This window comes from Phasianus colchicus, chromosome 16 (assembly GCF_987193195.1).
Source record: "Phasianus colchicus chromosome 16, bPhaCol1.hap1.1, whole genome shotgun sequence".
Taxonomy (NCBI): domain Eukaryota; kingdom Metazoa; phylum Chordata; class Aves; order Galliformes; family Phasianidae; genus Phasianus; species Phasianus colchicus.
This window is the reverse complement of record NC_143451.1, coordinates 12,789,036-12,804,062: the sequence shown is the minus strand read 5'-3', so window position 1 is coordinate 12,804,062 and position 15,027 is coordinate 12,789,036. Positions and strand designations below refer to the sequence as shown.

At 38.5% G+C, this 15,027-nt stretch overlaps 1 protein-coding gene across 1 annotated transcript in view; it reads left to right on the top strand.

The window, feature by feature from the left end:
- SDK1 (sidekick cell adhesion molecule 1) overlaps window positions 1–15,027 on the top strand; it is a 364,412-nt gene that overhangs the window by 163,202 nt on the left and 186,183 nt on the right. The window lies entirely within an intron of this gene.

The window sequence follows — 15,027 nt, the reverse complement described above, 5'->3', positions numbered from 1 at the left end:
AGGTTACAGGAGGAGCTCACAAAGCTCTGCTGTAATAGAGCCTTTCTAAGAAAGGATTCAGTCCTTAAAGGAGATCTCCTGGTTGGTTTGAAACAGTTTGTGTGATCAGAGGGACCTAGGCGAGCGTGAGCCTGAGACAAATCAGCCTTGGAGCCTTTTGTCTGGGGGGGTTATATTGTGCCAGGCAGGTATGTGATGGCATTCCTCACTGTTGTGAAGTTGGGATTGCAATTTCTTTTTAATGCAGGCTTTGATAATGTATTGGTTTCCATTGTGTGTAAGTAAACAAGTCACTCTTCTGAGTGCAGTTTTATTAATGAGTCTGTTCCCAGACTCTGACATTATTTTTACCTGGAGTTATCGTGGAGTCCCAGGGAACATGCATTTCATTGTTATTACTTATTATTTTACATTGCACAAATTGTATTAACACCTACCATTACAGAGGCATTCCAGAAGTGGGTTTTACAGCACAGGGGAAGGAAACGCAGGAGAGCAATGGAGTTGGAAAGGTTTCTGCACACCATATATTAACATGCACGTTCAACAAAACTGTGCAGATGTAAAATATTGTTAAGCATCTGGTAAATGTTTGTGTAAAACCAATATTTGTATTTAGGAATGTAGGAATGTTTGATTCCTTTTGAGGATATTAAGTAGAGGTGTTTTTAAGGTGGCAGTGAGGTAGGGAGTATGTTCCTCTTTTTGATTGTAGAGATGAGGAAGAGGTGACTGGTTAAATTGTCTCTGAGGCTGCCAGTGTTATGGACAGGCTGCTCTTTTGGTTTACTCTTGTAGAGGATGTAGGATTCTCAGCTCTAGACCAATTAGCACGATAAGATGCCTTTTGATCTTGGAAATTATGAGGTTTGAGACAGCCCGCATGGCTGTCTTCTTGAGAGGAACAAAACTTGGAAGCCTGGGTTTTTGGGAAGGAAGCCTCTCACATTGCTGTTCATAGTATGCTTATGTTTGTCAGAAGCTCATAAAAAATGTTACGTTCCTATGAAATGATTTCTAAAAACAACATTTTTTTTGTAATAAAAGTCCTCATCAGATTTCAAGGAAAGTTGTTCTTAAGCAAGCAGTGGAGCCCTGCTGGTGGGTCCAGCAGTGCATTGTGCACAGAGTCACTGAGGGCAGAATGTACATGCTGTAACAGAGAGCAGGAGAAACAAACCCATGTTTTCTTCCAGATATGTTTATACAGTAAATGAACTTCTCATGGGTTTTGCACATTCTCCCGAACTGGAAATAATACTGCAAATCCACTTGTGTGAATTCTATCTGTGCCGTGGCATGTAGATGGTAAACATTATTATTTCTGACAGTATAAAGAGGTTTGCTAACACTTCAGTAATTTCATTTTTAAAGCAAATTTGTATTGTTTGTATTATGTGACCAATAATGTACTTCCCACTTTAATTTCATATCTTAATTAATGCTAGGAATAGTCTGTGATCACGCTTGCGTAACAAGTTCTATGCAAAGCAGAAGGTAATATCAGCATGTGGAAAAGAAAACACTTCAAAATGCTTGCAGACTTGATACTATGAATGCTAAATCTATCTGGGATGGGAACAATAGGAAAGCAGCAAGATGGAATGTCGAATATGGATTTGCTTGTTAGAATGAATCTTAGCCAAAGAGGACAATTTAAAACCTAAGAAGTGAATTTAATACACTGAACCGGTGTGTTTAATGCTGTGTGAGTTAAAGAAAGGCTTTGGCCTTTCTTACATTGTGGTGTTTGTAAAGAAAATTAGATTGACACGGTCATTGTGATCTTTGATCTAAGAAAGAAAAGAAAGATGGAAGTGAATAAACTATTTCTGTCTAATAACAAAACGGTTGGGTCCTGAGTGAGCGAGTGAGCACGCAGGCAACGCTTGCAGAAAGATGGTATATTTTAGAAAAGTAATAAATAATATCAGCAAGTAGTTGGAAACAGATTCTTAAAGAGACATCTGAGTCTGGAAGACATTACATTGAACTGTCTGAAGTTTATCAGATTTTAAAACTGATGGCACTTCATTTTCTGTTAGGATGGGTCTAAGATAATCAATAATAATAAGGGTAAAAAAAAAAAAAAAAAGAACAGTTTCATTATATCAAGTGGAAAGTGGAATATCCAATTTCTGTGTGAGTACATTTATATATTAATTGAGTGCAACCTTGTGACATGACTCGGCGCACATTGCCACTTTTATTGAGGGCAGAAGGAAAAAACTATAGATAATTCCCTGGGTAGTCATCCACAGAGAACACTGTTAGAGATGCACAGCTTGTTATGCCAATGTCCTTCAAGGAAGGAATTAGACTTGCTCTAGCCTACATGAAAAGCACATCAACAGAATCAGTCTGACAGCAGAGTTGTCCTGCTCTGTTCCCAAACGTGAGGCTGGCTCTAGGATAAAGGGACAGTCCCCAAGTAAACAGAGCATGAGTTACAAGGCTTTATACTGCAGATCAGATTCAAAGTCTTGAACTGTGGCTGGAGGTAAACGGAGTTTGAACAATGTCTGGGAAATATACCAAACTATCCAGTGAAATCAAAATGATATCCAGAAGCCAGCACACTGGGGGTATATCTTGTAGAATGAGACGTCAAAAATTAGTGCTGAATTTGAAATTTCTTAAAATCAGTTGAACTGTATACAAAACTAATGAAAATCTTGACTTTTCTTAACCATATGTCCTCATCACCTTTGTAAATAAGGAAACAATGCTAGGCAAGTCCGACAGCTCAGCAATAATAGTAACGGTAATATTGTATAGTAGAATTTTTTTTTTTCCCAATTTTTTTTCTCAAGTCCAATGCATTATTTGCTCCATGTGGAAAATCCTGTAAATTTTCTGCTGTGGAGGATTTCAATTTTATCTCCAGCACTAGAACCTCCCAGCTTGACAAGACGTGACAGTTAACCTATCATTGATCCACTGCAGCCTACTTTTCTTATTAGCACAGGTTGCTTTACAATAAAAAAAAAAAACCTGGGAAATCCTTATTGTTCTTCCCTGCTTCCATCTATTCATCAATAAGTTAGCTGATGTCTTAAAACGGTCCTTGATTCTTTAAGCACTTTTCTTTCTTGCCCGTTCTTCTGTAGTTGGGCATCGCAGCACAGATGGTCGGATCTCTTTCTCAAGACTTTGCCTTGTCAGGGGGTACAGTGGCTTACATCTGGTCTTACCAGTGTTGGCAGGGCACTTACAGGTGGAAATATTCATTGAAATAAGGCCATCATCATGAAACTCCTATTTCCTTGAGGGCCGTATTCCTGGCTGTCAGATAAACTTCTCAGAAACTTTTCACCAAGGTTTTTGTTGTTGTTTCTTAAATTCTACACTACAACAACAACAACAACAGCCCCAACCCTAACCCTCCCCCTGCTATTTTTTCTCCACAAAAACACTTTTCTTTAGTCTATGCCACTTATCTATGAAGATGCGCTCTTTTTTTTTTTTTTGTTTTGTTTTGTTTTGTTTCGGAACTGCAAGGATTTCTGGTATGTAAGTCAATAACTCAAGAAGTGTTTAAAAAAAGTTAATAGGGAGCTTTTTATTTCTGCAAGGAGCTGGCTGAGCTATTCGCTGCAATGCACGCAGCAAGTGTCCTTGTTATTTTATTGCAAGATGACGCAGCAAGACTCTGGTGTCACTTTAGAAGAAGTTTGAAAAGCCCTGCTGAGATTTTCCTATTATTAACTACAATGCAGTGCTATAGATGTGAGCACCGCTGCCCCAGTCTTAGAAACTTTTAACAGTATGCACTGCTATTTTAGAGCTTATTCCAAGCATTTTATGAAGAATTTGAGCAAGTGTCCCCGAGCAGATGATTTAAATGGTGAGTCTGCAAAGAGTGGCTGTGTGTAAGCTGCTCTGACAGCTTCGATACTCCTGCTTCAAATGGTTTTGCAGCGCTAATCATCTGGAACTGCAATCTGGGGCCTTGCTTCTGGACCTTCTTATTAAGCTGTGAAATATTGAGATGCATGTCGCTTCAATAGATTTATTAGTAAATTAGGTGGTCTCTAGACCTATTCATAATACTGGGAGATGCAGAATGTTCTGCAGACTGACATCTTTTTTTTTTTTTTTTTTCGATGCAGGCTTTGTAAAAACAGAAAACAAGATTGATGAATATTTTAAAAACCTTGCCAGCCAGCGTTTCTGAGGAGTCAAAGACAATAAAGCCAATTATCATTTAACAAAGATAAATTTTTCCCTTGAGCATTGACAATGCTTTTTTTTGGGGGGGGGAGGGGGGAGAAAGAGAGAGTTGGGGACTAAACATTAAATTTCTGGCTTGGTTGCATTGCAATTAATTTGAAATAGTAGGGTGCCATGTTGTTCCACCCAGCTCCCCCTGTTGCTATGAAAAGACATTTCATTCTGCAATGGTAGGCGCTGACACGAGGCTAAACAGATCGTGTTTGTCTCTGGTTGAGGCCCTATTTTGTTTTTCAATTTCATGTACCAAAACAAAAATTTTACAGAAGGAAAGAGTTCAATTTCAGACTGTTATAAAGAAAAGTTCCCATGATTGCACAAGATGTTTGGGTCACCTCCAGTGCCACTAAAAGTGAAATACTCTTTACACTGTTAGAAAAGAAGTAGAGAAAACAGTGCTGCTTTACCTGTGGATGCAGTTGATGCAATACCACTTTTGACATCCTTCTGTCAGGTTTGTTAAGAAGATAAGTTCTCAGAAGAGTCTGAGCAGACGTTTTCCTCTCCAGAAGAAAGCATTTCGCAAACATAATTTTTCATATTAACCATCAAGGTTTGCTCAAGTCAGCAGATATTGAGGAGCCTTCATGGCTACGTTTGAAACACGCTGCTGCATGAATTTCTCATGGCTGGTTCCAGCTTTCAGGTGTCGGGAGAAGAAAAGGAGTGGGCAGGAACCCCCAGAGAGCAGAGATTTCTGTTCTGAGGTCGAATTCACGCAAGTTCTATAAACTTGTCAAGCTCTTTTTCGTTCATGCTGAGGGAATTTATTTCACTTAGGCTCGGTGGGTCAGTGCCATTGAGGTGAAATGGATGCCTCAACGTAACACTGTTTTCTGTGGGTTTTGTTGTTGCTGGTTGGTTTTGTGGGTTTTTTTGGGGGGGAGGTTGGTGATGGGTGGCAAAGGGACAAGAGATGAAATAAAATTGCGTTTCTGTGCTGTAATTGTACTGCACATGCCTGAGGTCCTGATCAGATACAGGGGAGTCTAACAGAACATGCCTCAGCTCCCCAGGCACTGGTTTTAATGCATTCTTTGTAAGAATGACACTTCTTTCCTCTCCTGTTTTCTGCACTGGCTTTGCTCTCTGTGGGCAGAGTTTCCAGGAAAGTGTCCCAGCAATTGTCACATGTAATTTCATGAGTAAATGTGTGCCCTTGCTTTGTTACCCAGGAAGCTAATTTAAATGAGGCTGTTGAAGTGTTCGGGGTTTGAAATTGAATGTTAAGGATAAAACCTGTGCAAATGCCATCATTAATACCCTGGAAAAATGCTATGGTTCTTGATGCTTTTTCTTCAGTACCTCCAATCTGCTCTCATACTAAGGGGCATACATTTTTTTTTTATGTAGGAATTTTTGTTTCTCATTATTTTGAAAATAGACTACAATTCAGCTGTGCTTTGGGGATGCAAATATTTAAGTCAAATACATTGAAGTATTATAGTGTAACAAAAAGGAGTACATTGAGTTAATGTTAAAAGTTTGTTGTTGTTTTTTATAACGTTGGAACAAATTTTAGGTTAAGCTTTGTTCAAAAAGAGGAGGTGTGTTCAAGGCTGATGTTCCCAATGGTTTGCCCTATTTATCTACTGAAAGAAGGACACTGTATTGCAGTGTAGCATCACACTGCATGCATTAGGAAGAAATAGAAGCTTATCATATTTTAACAACATTCTAGGACTCCAAATTTCACTGCCAGATCTTTTCCTTAGTTCTTTGCCTTTTCTCTCCTCACAGGAAAACTTCACACTTTTAATGGTAGCGGTATAAAGGGAAACCTATGGGTTAAAATCCTACATTGCTAACCTGCAGGAATGATAAAGATTAGATGAGGAACACCTGTGGCAGCTTGAACTTTGCTTTGGCTTTGCTCAAATGTTCTATCAGTGTCTTTCTGATAAATAGCACAAAGGCTGATCTGTCTCCAGTTTCTTCCTCTTCCTTTGGACTATTTTTGATGACATTATTGGCAGACGTGATGCGTGTTTGTATCTGCTACAACTCCCCTTCCAAGAGACTTGTTTCTGCTCTGCTAGTAGAACTTGGATTCTTGGAGTTGACTTTGCTCAGAGTCATTACAATATTTTAAATATATTAATCAACTGATGATGTCTTTTTGGAATGGAAAGACAATAGAATAAATTTCCTGTATGGTTGTTTGTTTGTTAGGTTGTTGTTTTTTTATCAGTCCTACTACTGAAGAGAATGCGAACAGCCAAAATCAACATATAATTTACTGGCATGTCTCATACTTGTTTTTCATCGTGTAGCTCAACAAATGTAGGAAGCTTCAAATGCATTCTTTATGGAAATAGTTCCTTCCTTTTCTAGCTAATGCCACTCACACGTTTGTTATTACAGGGAATTGTTCCTTGTCTGTGGAGCTGGGAAAATGCACACCAGTTGAGTGCATTTTCCTTTGGCATATGCACAGACATTAGGCATCCTGAAAAAATGTCATATGATAGAGTTTCTGAAATCTAACTCATTATTTTAACCAAACTTCCAGTTACACTTGTCTGTTTGTAAGGCTGGTTATTCTTTATTATAAGAGACTGGGAATACACACGCTCTCTCAAAATCCTGGGTTGTCTTCAAAACCCTTTATTTATATGTGACACATGCAATTAATCTCTCCCTATCTCTAATCTCTTTTGCTATTACATTCATTGCAGTGATTTGTATCCTATCTCTGTCACTGCTCTGTAATTGATATGTGGAGATAAGAGATTCTTAGAGGACACAAACAAGGAAAAGAGAAAATTGAATCTACCTTGCAATCATTTTATAAAAAGTGACATACATCAATTATACATGCCATCCAGGAAAATGCCATCCTGAACAAACTATGATGATTTGTTAGAAGACCAACATAAGAGAAATGTCAGAAAACTTTTCTGGACAGAAAGGTATTGCTAGTTCCATGGTGTGCGCCTTAATGTCACTGATTGACCTACAGTTCTTTAAAATAATTCAGAATTTACACAGAAAATATTTTTGTTAGAGCTTTTCTTCATAGTCAAACTTGTCTTAGTGGTCCAGCATGGGATAAGATGAAAGGAAGCTGTTGAAATCAATGTTAGTTTCATCTGGCAGAAAAAGATGGTGTTGGGCACTCGAGTGAGTCATCTTTCTGGGGTGAAAATGGTAAAAGTGATAGCATAGCCCAATTGCTACTTAACTGCCTTCTGCCACAAGACTAATTCTGTCTGGTTTCTTTGTTCTATTTCAGTGCAGTCAGGAAGGGAACTAATTTGCTGCTGTCTCTTGTTCAAATACTAATTAGTTCTTGTCCATATCTGTGAGCTTAAGTAATGCTTTTGGATCTTTGAAAATCTGTTCAGTGTATACTGATAATGCTACTAAAATTACCTACTAGGAAATGGGTACAATAAATAAACATAAATAGATACATAGATATCATAAATAACAGTAGTAGAAATCATTAAACAGCTGCAAGTAAAGCAGCATCCAGTGCTGGTCCCCTTCCTGGGATGGTGGGGCTGGCAAAATATCCTTTCCCTAGAACTCTTCATTTCTTCACTACCATGTATGGAGAAGATAAATGCACTTTTTAAAAAACTTAGAGGAGAAAGAAATGCAGCTATTTGTAGGCATTTGTAGAGGGCTTTGAGTTTCAGTGTATATAATTACTCTGAAGATCTAAAAGGAATAGCTGAGACTCTGAGACTCTCATATCAATTTACCCTTTCTGAGCATTACCTTTTGATCTCCTATGAATCCCCTTCAGTTATGCTACGTTCCAAGTATCTGACTTGAAATCTTTCTCTTCCCTAAAATGTTGGATGTTTAAAATATTGTTAAGAGTTGATAAACCCTACTGAGAAGGTGAAGGGAACCTTAACATAAACATGCCATACAGATGGAAAACATTCTGAGGAAAAAAAATCCTGTGTAATAAGTGCTGTGACAGCTGTGTGCTGTTCTGGAATGACAGGAGTTGTCCTGTCTGTTCTGTGGAGGAGAGGATATAAAGATATTACTGTTAATAAAAAAAAAGTGAGAAGCATCTTATAAGTAGATAAATTGGCATGATGTCACTTTTTATTCATAGGAGTAGAACTTGCTCTGCAATGAAAAAAAAAAAGTAATTAGAATCTATTTGAGTGTTCCTAAAAGTGCTGTTGTGTTAGGCAAGCTTGAAATGTCTCATATACAGTATAGAGTAGGAGCAATAAATATGTTCCAAACAGATGTTTAATAGAATGACTCCTGCACTTACTTACTGCAAAAGCCTCAATGTATCCTAACTATTGTAATTCACATGCTGAGGGCCTGCATGGCAGAACCCCCCAGCATCTTTACAAGAACTGATTTTCATCTCATTCTTTCATAAACGTATGGTAGCTCGAGGGTTATCATTTTCAAAACTTTTTATATTAAAGATAGTTTTAATCTCTTCTCCACATATATGAGAGAACAGGAAAATTAAGCAAGGATGGGACTTCCTATCTATGTCTTAGTGAAGGAAAAAAAAACAAACCCACAAAACAGCAAAATAAGCATTTGAGACTCATGACATGCACAGGTCCATGTCATCTGTCTAGCTTTAAATCATCTCCTTTGTGTAGGCATGTTATGGTAAGGCATTCTATTTGATTGCTGCTGCTGTTCTGCTCAACAGAGGAGAGGGTCAGTGTGTAAATCAGAACTTATCATTGTTGTGTTTCTTTGAAATTGGCTAACCAATTTTTGCTCCAATTCTTAACAAAAATGTTTATTATTGGACATTCATTTCGATCTTAGTAGGAACTTGCTATCAATTTTCAAGTAATTTAGAATAATTGAACCTTCATCTCTCATTTATGATAGGAAGAGAAACTCAAATTTGACCCTGACCTTGGTTGCCTCACCTGCTATATCCAAAATCCTCATTGACTTCTTGCCCCCTTGGTTGTACTGTGGCAGCAGTAAGGTGCCAGCACAGGGTGTGCATGGCTGTCCTTCTTGTACTGCTCAGTTTGGAGTGGTTATGCATCAAAGCAATGCAAGTTCTGATTCTCTTTCTTACAGATTGCATGGTAAGGCAATAAAGCCACTGAACTATCTGTACACACAGTCTTTTTCTGTACCTCAAAAACAATCCTCAGTCATAAACTGTGTATTTTTATGGTAGATAAATCATTTCAGTTATATCATGTGGGAACAAAGTTACACCTGTAATCTGGGAGAAGATCATAGCTAAATAGTGTATCTGTTACGAACTGAGAGTTTTCTGTGCTAGAGCAGAAGGGATCTGGCAGCCAGGAAGGTGCACAGTGTCCTGGTCCCTAAGGCTCAGCTCATGCAAAAACGATATCAGATTTGTCCAACTGTTTGCTGAGAACAAGCAGCTGACTGCTGTCATGGATAGGGGATATACTGCAGGGCTCGGACATTTCTGCTGCCTGAAGAAGGAAAAGCAGTTCTGTGCAGCAATAGTGATTTTTATTTTCATTTGTTCCTTATGCACTAAGGAGGGATAACAATCAAAGCTTGCTTATTTCCTTCATGTTGGCTGTATTTGGATGCACTCTGCAAAGCCACGTGCTCACAGCCCAGCTCGGTCAGGGCAGGGAAGGCCCAGAAAGGCTGCAGTGCTGTGTGCTGTCGCTGCTGGGGAACATCCCTGTCCTCCTGGGCGTCAGATCGCTGACAGCAAGGCTGGCACAGCTATTACCGAAAGTAATTGGCAGTGAGTGATTAAAATTGCAGATGGCCTTTTCAAGGTGATTATGAATATTAAATCAAGCCTGTAAAAGCAAGCTAAAAAGGCCCCTGAAAGCGAAAAGAGAATATGCTGAGGGTAATTGCAGCAGAGGGTGTTTTGCATTCTCATGTTAGCGTACGTGCCGTGCTCATCCGAACCCACCCACCCAACCAAAAATAACCACAAGGTAATTCAAATGGACCCACGGTGTCAGCAGGTAGAACTGTTCCATTCTGTAAACCCCTCACAGCTCTCACCCCGCTGGATGGAGCACTTTTGGGTCCATCACTGTCACCGCTGAGCCGTGATCGCTCTGCAGCGTCCAACATACACGTGCCATGCTGTGCAATTAACAGTGATCTCTTCCTGTTCTTTTCCAATTATAAGTGATTATGACAAATGTTCTTTTCCACATCACCGTGGAACAAGGCCAAGAATTACTGTGCAGTGGCTTAATTTCATTCAGGGAACTTTATCTCACAAAGCAAAGGTTAGCTGGGAACCTTAATCTAAGCTTTGCTTTGTTCCATAGTTTTAAATGGTGTGCAGGCAAAAAAAAAAACAAAGAGAAGGCAGGTAAATGTCTTTGTTTTGAGCACTATTCATTCTGTGTGTGTGTTTATATATACATATATATATATATATATATATATATATATTTTAATAAATGTACAGAAAGTTTGCACATATCAAATGGCTGTGAACTTACAGCCCTAGGGGGAGTGCTTTGTTGTGCATATTGTGATTATAGACTCATCACTTTCCGACCAATTTCATGCTTTCAAATAAAACAATTTTCTATGGTTGCTTATACTTCAGTGGATTATTATTGTATTGATTCTCAAACTTCATGCTGGACTATCCGGTCTGCTCTTGAACTGCAAAACACCATGGGATTTATTGCAAAGATTTATATAAAATCTGTTGTGCAATTACTGCTTATTACCTTTGGTGTGACAGGAGTCATTTGTTTAATCATTTTCCCTTCAGACAATTCTTCGGTTCACCTGAATTGTGCGGCCATTGTGATGTTAGTGGTTTTGCTGTCTATTGATTCCTCATCTAAATTAATATTATTTTATTTATGGATATTCCCTAGGTAAATTTAATAGCGAATTCTGCTTATTCCACTGCAATAATGCTTATTTTTACCCATACTGGCATAGGAATTGGTCTTTGGGCTGTTTGAGAAAAAGGTTTGCACTGTGAGAGCATTGTAAAAAGCTATTTAAGAAATACCTGAAATATCTCTCATTGGTTCTTTCTTAGTCAATGGAGAATGTGTGTTTTGAAGGAACAGACTGTCTAACCACATACATCGTACTTTTCTTTTACCGTGAAAAGACAAATTTCACCTTTTAATTCAAACAGATTGTGCCCAAAAAGTTATGAGGAATTAAGAAGAGAAAAATCTAAATATATAAAATATAAGCCCAGTAGATGCGGCAGACTGTTTAACATTGAAGGTATCTTGATAGAATTCAGATTATCAGCTGCCCTTTGGCTTGGGAAGGGTATTGATCACTTTGGTACATGATTGATACATCATGTTGTAACTGTGAGAGTCTGCGTTCCTTTGCAAACGAGTATTATTGGCCGTGCTGCTAACAAACACAACAACTTGCATTAGATGTGATGAGCAGAGGAACAGCCTTTGATTAAACTGTGCCTGACAGATCAGATATGCTCAGTGATGAAGAGGGCAATCTGCACTTCACAGGCTGCTGGGGAGAAATATTATAGGATCTGGCAGACCTTTTTGGTTCTGAGAGTTAAGTGCTGAATTCCCATCCTCAGAATAATGCAGCATTGATTTTCAAAACCCAGGCTGGAGCAGAGGAATGGTGTTTTGCTGTAGGTTGTGATGGCACTGACAGCACTGCCACAGTGCCACGGGGGCAGGCAGCTGAGCAGCCGAACAGGGCGTCCTGCAGGGTTAGAAGATGGGAAGGCAGTGTAATTGTAAAAATAACCTTTGTGGGTTTTTTTCCACAAGATTGTAGCAATGGCTTTCAGAAGGTGTTTGTAATGAAAAAAGAGTCAGACCTCTAATTAGTGCATCTGTTCACATATCTTTTCATAAAGGGGAAGGATGAAATAACGGTTACCTGGAGTCTGGCTAGCAGATGCAGGTAGGCAGTTTCATGGTTACTCCCTTTGTGTTGTTTATACCAGAGAGGTGTTCTTAATTTTGTCAAAATATTTCAAAGTCGTAAAACTTAAAACATCCAAGTTATGAATTTCCCATAATGACCAAGGCTTTGCAAGCTTGGTTTATGTCACTGCTTCCAAAGCAATATATAAAGCTTTTTTTTTTTTTTTTTTTTTTTTTTTTGTCAGGAGAAGGAGACTATGGGTTTAAATTAGAGGTTTATGAAGTCAGCAGACAATCCTCTTTGCAGACCTTAAAGTCTGAACATTAATGACTCAATTATCTTATTTTAGTTTGGTGTGGATCTCGTACCTCCTCTCAGTTTTACTTGGCTGACATCTTAGTGTCTTCAGAGTTTTTACACGTGCTGCATGAGATACTGACCAGAGGAACAGGAAGTACAAAAGTCATCAGTGCATTAAATTTGAAGAAGTTACATATTACCATAAATATTCTTAAAGGAGTGGATTTTTTTAAAAAATATTCCATAGAAATGAATACAATTTACATAATATTTCTGATGCAGGAGTCTAACAGTCACATCTTTTAACCAGAAATTTCTACAGTAAATTTAACTTCCTTGGTGCAGCATAAGCTCTGTGATTTACAGAGAGCTTTGCCAGTGAGCATAAACAGCAAACTAGCAAACCTGCCTGCACTGATGGCCCTTCTGACTCCAGGAGAAATGGTGTCTGGAAGAACACTGGCCTATAATCAAATGGTTCTGCAATTTAGGTCATTTCAACATCCAATTATGTTTTTCAGACATATCTATTAAAAAAAAAAAAAAAGGAGAGACAGTGACAACTGGAGTTATTGTAGACAGTGTATGCTGCAAGGAATAGAATAAATGTGAAATTGTACAGCTTTTGAAATATATCACAGAGAGATTGAGGGGTTTGGGCTTTTCTTCTATTTTCGTTTTTCTTTTTTCTTTTTTACTTTCTTAAAGTGTGCAGCAGTGTTTTAAGTTGTCACCTCATTCTTTACTGCAGTGGGCTTGTGTTTCGAATGAGGTAAGAATGAGCTGAACTGAACAATTAATGCAGGAAGAAGAGAGGCTTGCATCATCTTATACTTTGCCTTCTGCAGTATGAAAGGACGAGGTTTGCCTTTAGTGCCAGGGCCGTTCCTTCCAATGAGCCCCTAAAAACAGTGCAAGATGTCATTTTCTTTTTGTCTTTGATCGCCACAGGAACTTTAGAATCTGTGTTTCAAAACACATGGGAACATGGTGCAAAGCCCACCCAAACTGTCTGATGGTGAGAAGAACTAAATGAGGAGTGCAGGTCTTGGGACAAGTGAGGAACACACAAAGCACAAATGGCTGCGAATGCATCACTTCATCAGCTTGTAGATCTGAGCTTTGCAGAAAATGAGGACAGCAGCTCTTTCTTTCCTGTAGCAGTGTGTTCCATGCTGTCCATTCAGAAATTATATCACAAACGTACGAGGGAACGAGAGTCCTCTGTCAGTGACAGTGGATTTCTGCTGTCAGTGATTCTCATTTTGCTGTTTCGCTCTGCTTCTACCAAACCGTGAATTCTGAAAGCAACACAACCAAGTTGTTCATGCAGTTATGGATTTATGGGAATGTGATTCTCATTCACAAGGGGAGTGTGCACACAAGAGAGAGCCTTCTTTTTTACAATATGCCACCAGGATGCTGAAGTAACTCAGAGATTCATTTGTAAAACATTCTGAATCAATTAAGGCTTTAATCAGCAAGCAGCAAATTCAGATGGCTCGTGGACTAATTTTACCATCTCCTATCAACACGAACCTAAGCTGGAAAAAGAAAACAATTAAGGAGGTATAATTATCTGTCCTGATTACTGAATTAGAAGAGTTTGTGTTTATTCCATTGCTATGTAAAAAGAGAAATCTACTTTGAAAAACAATTTAAAGCAGCTACTAGATGGCTAAGGTTTGCAGTGTGCAATGTAAGGATTTGTTAGGACAGTTTTGGAAGAGTTTTTGTAGTCAACGACTGTCATACAAATCCTGGAGACTGCCCAACAGCTGTAGTGTATTGCACAAGATCTGGAACAGAAAGTATTTTTCTGCCTTTGCTTAAAACAAAGTTGGATTTTCAGGGCAGAGTCTCATTTACAATTATTTGTCCAAACATTACTTCGATTCATATCTGATGATTGCAGAACTCTTGCAATTTTTGGAGGCCAGAAATTAATATCCTTATTGAAGTTCCCATGTGATGGCAACCTCACTAGAAAGCAGGGTGGGAAAAGCATCTCTGCACAACCAGCCATGCAGTCTCATTATCCTGGAGTATTTTTTCCTGCTGCCAAGCAGTGTTACTTTAAATTGTTGGTATTTTACTTGGCTTAATTTGAGAAGAAGCTTACAGAGATAGATAGACCAAACTTATTATGTAATTCTTTCTCACACCAGATTTTTAGGTTTGGTAGGATTTACATTTCCAGCTTAGCAGAGAGATGAGCACAGATTTGTGACAGACCCTTGTTTACCCTTTCTATCTTCCCAGATCTGATAAGAATCCATAAACTGCATAAAACCTCTGGTAAACCCCTGGCTTACGATGCTGGTGTAATTTCTGTTTGAATATTTAGCACGATGTTAATCCCGACGTATTTAGCTGCCACTCTGAAGGATTGTTGCTGCATTCTGTGCAAAGTTCAGAATAAATGCCCAGAACTGTGGTGAGTTATGGGTCAATTACAGTAATTGGAAAGAAATGTAAACAAGAAACCTTACTATTATCCAGCAGGAATGATACCTCTATTTTTTATTAACGAGCTGTAAACAAGCCTGTCACCAGTCACTGATTCTGAAAAATGTGCCATATAACTTATTCCTATAAATGGTATTTCTACATGGCATATGTGTCTCTTGGTAGTATTGGGTTTATTAAATACTGTTGAACAAAATTTTCAGTTGAATGAGATTA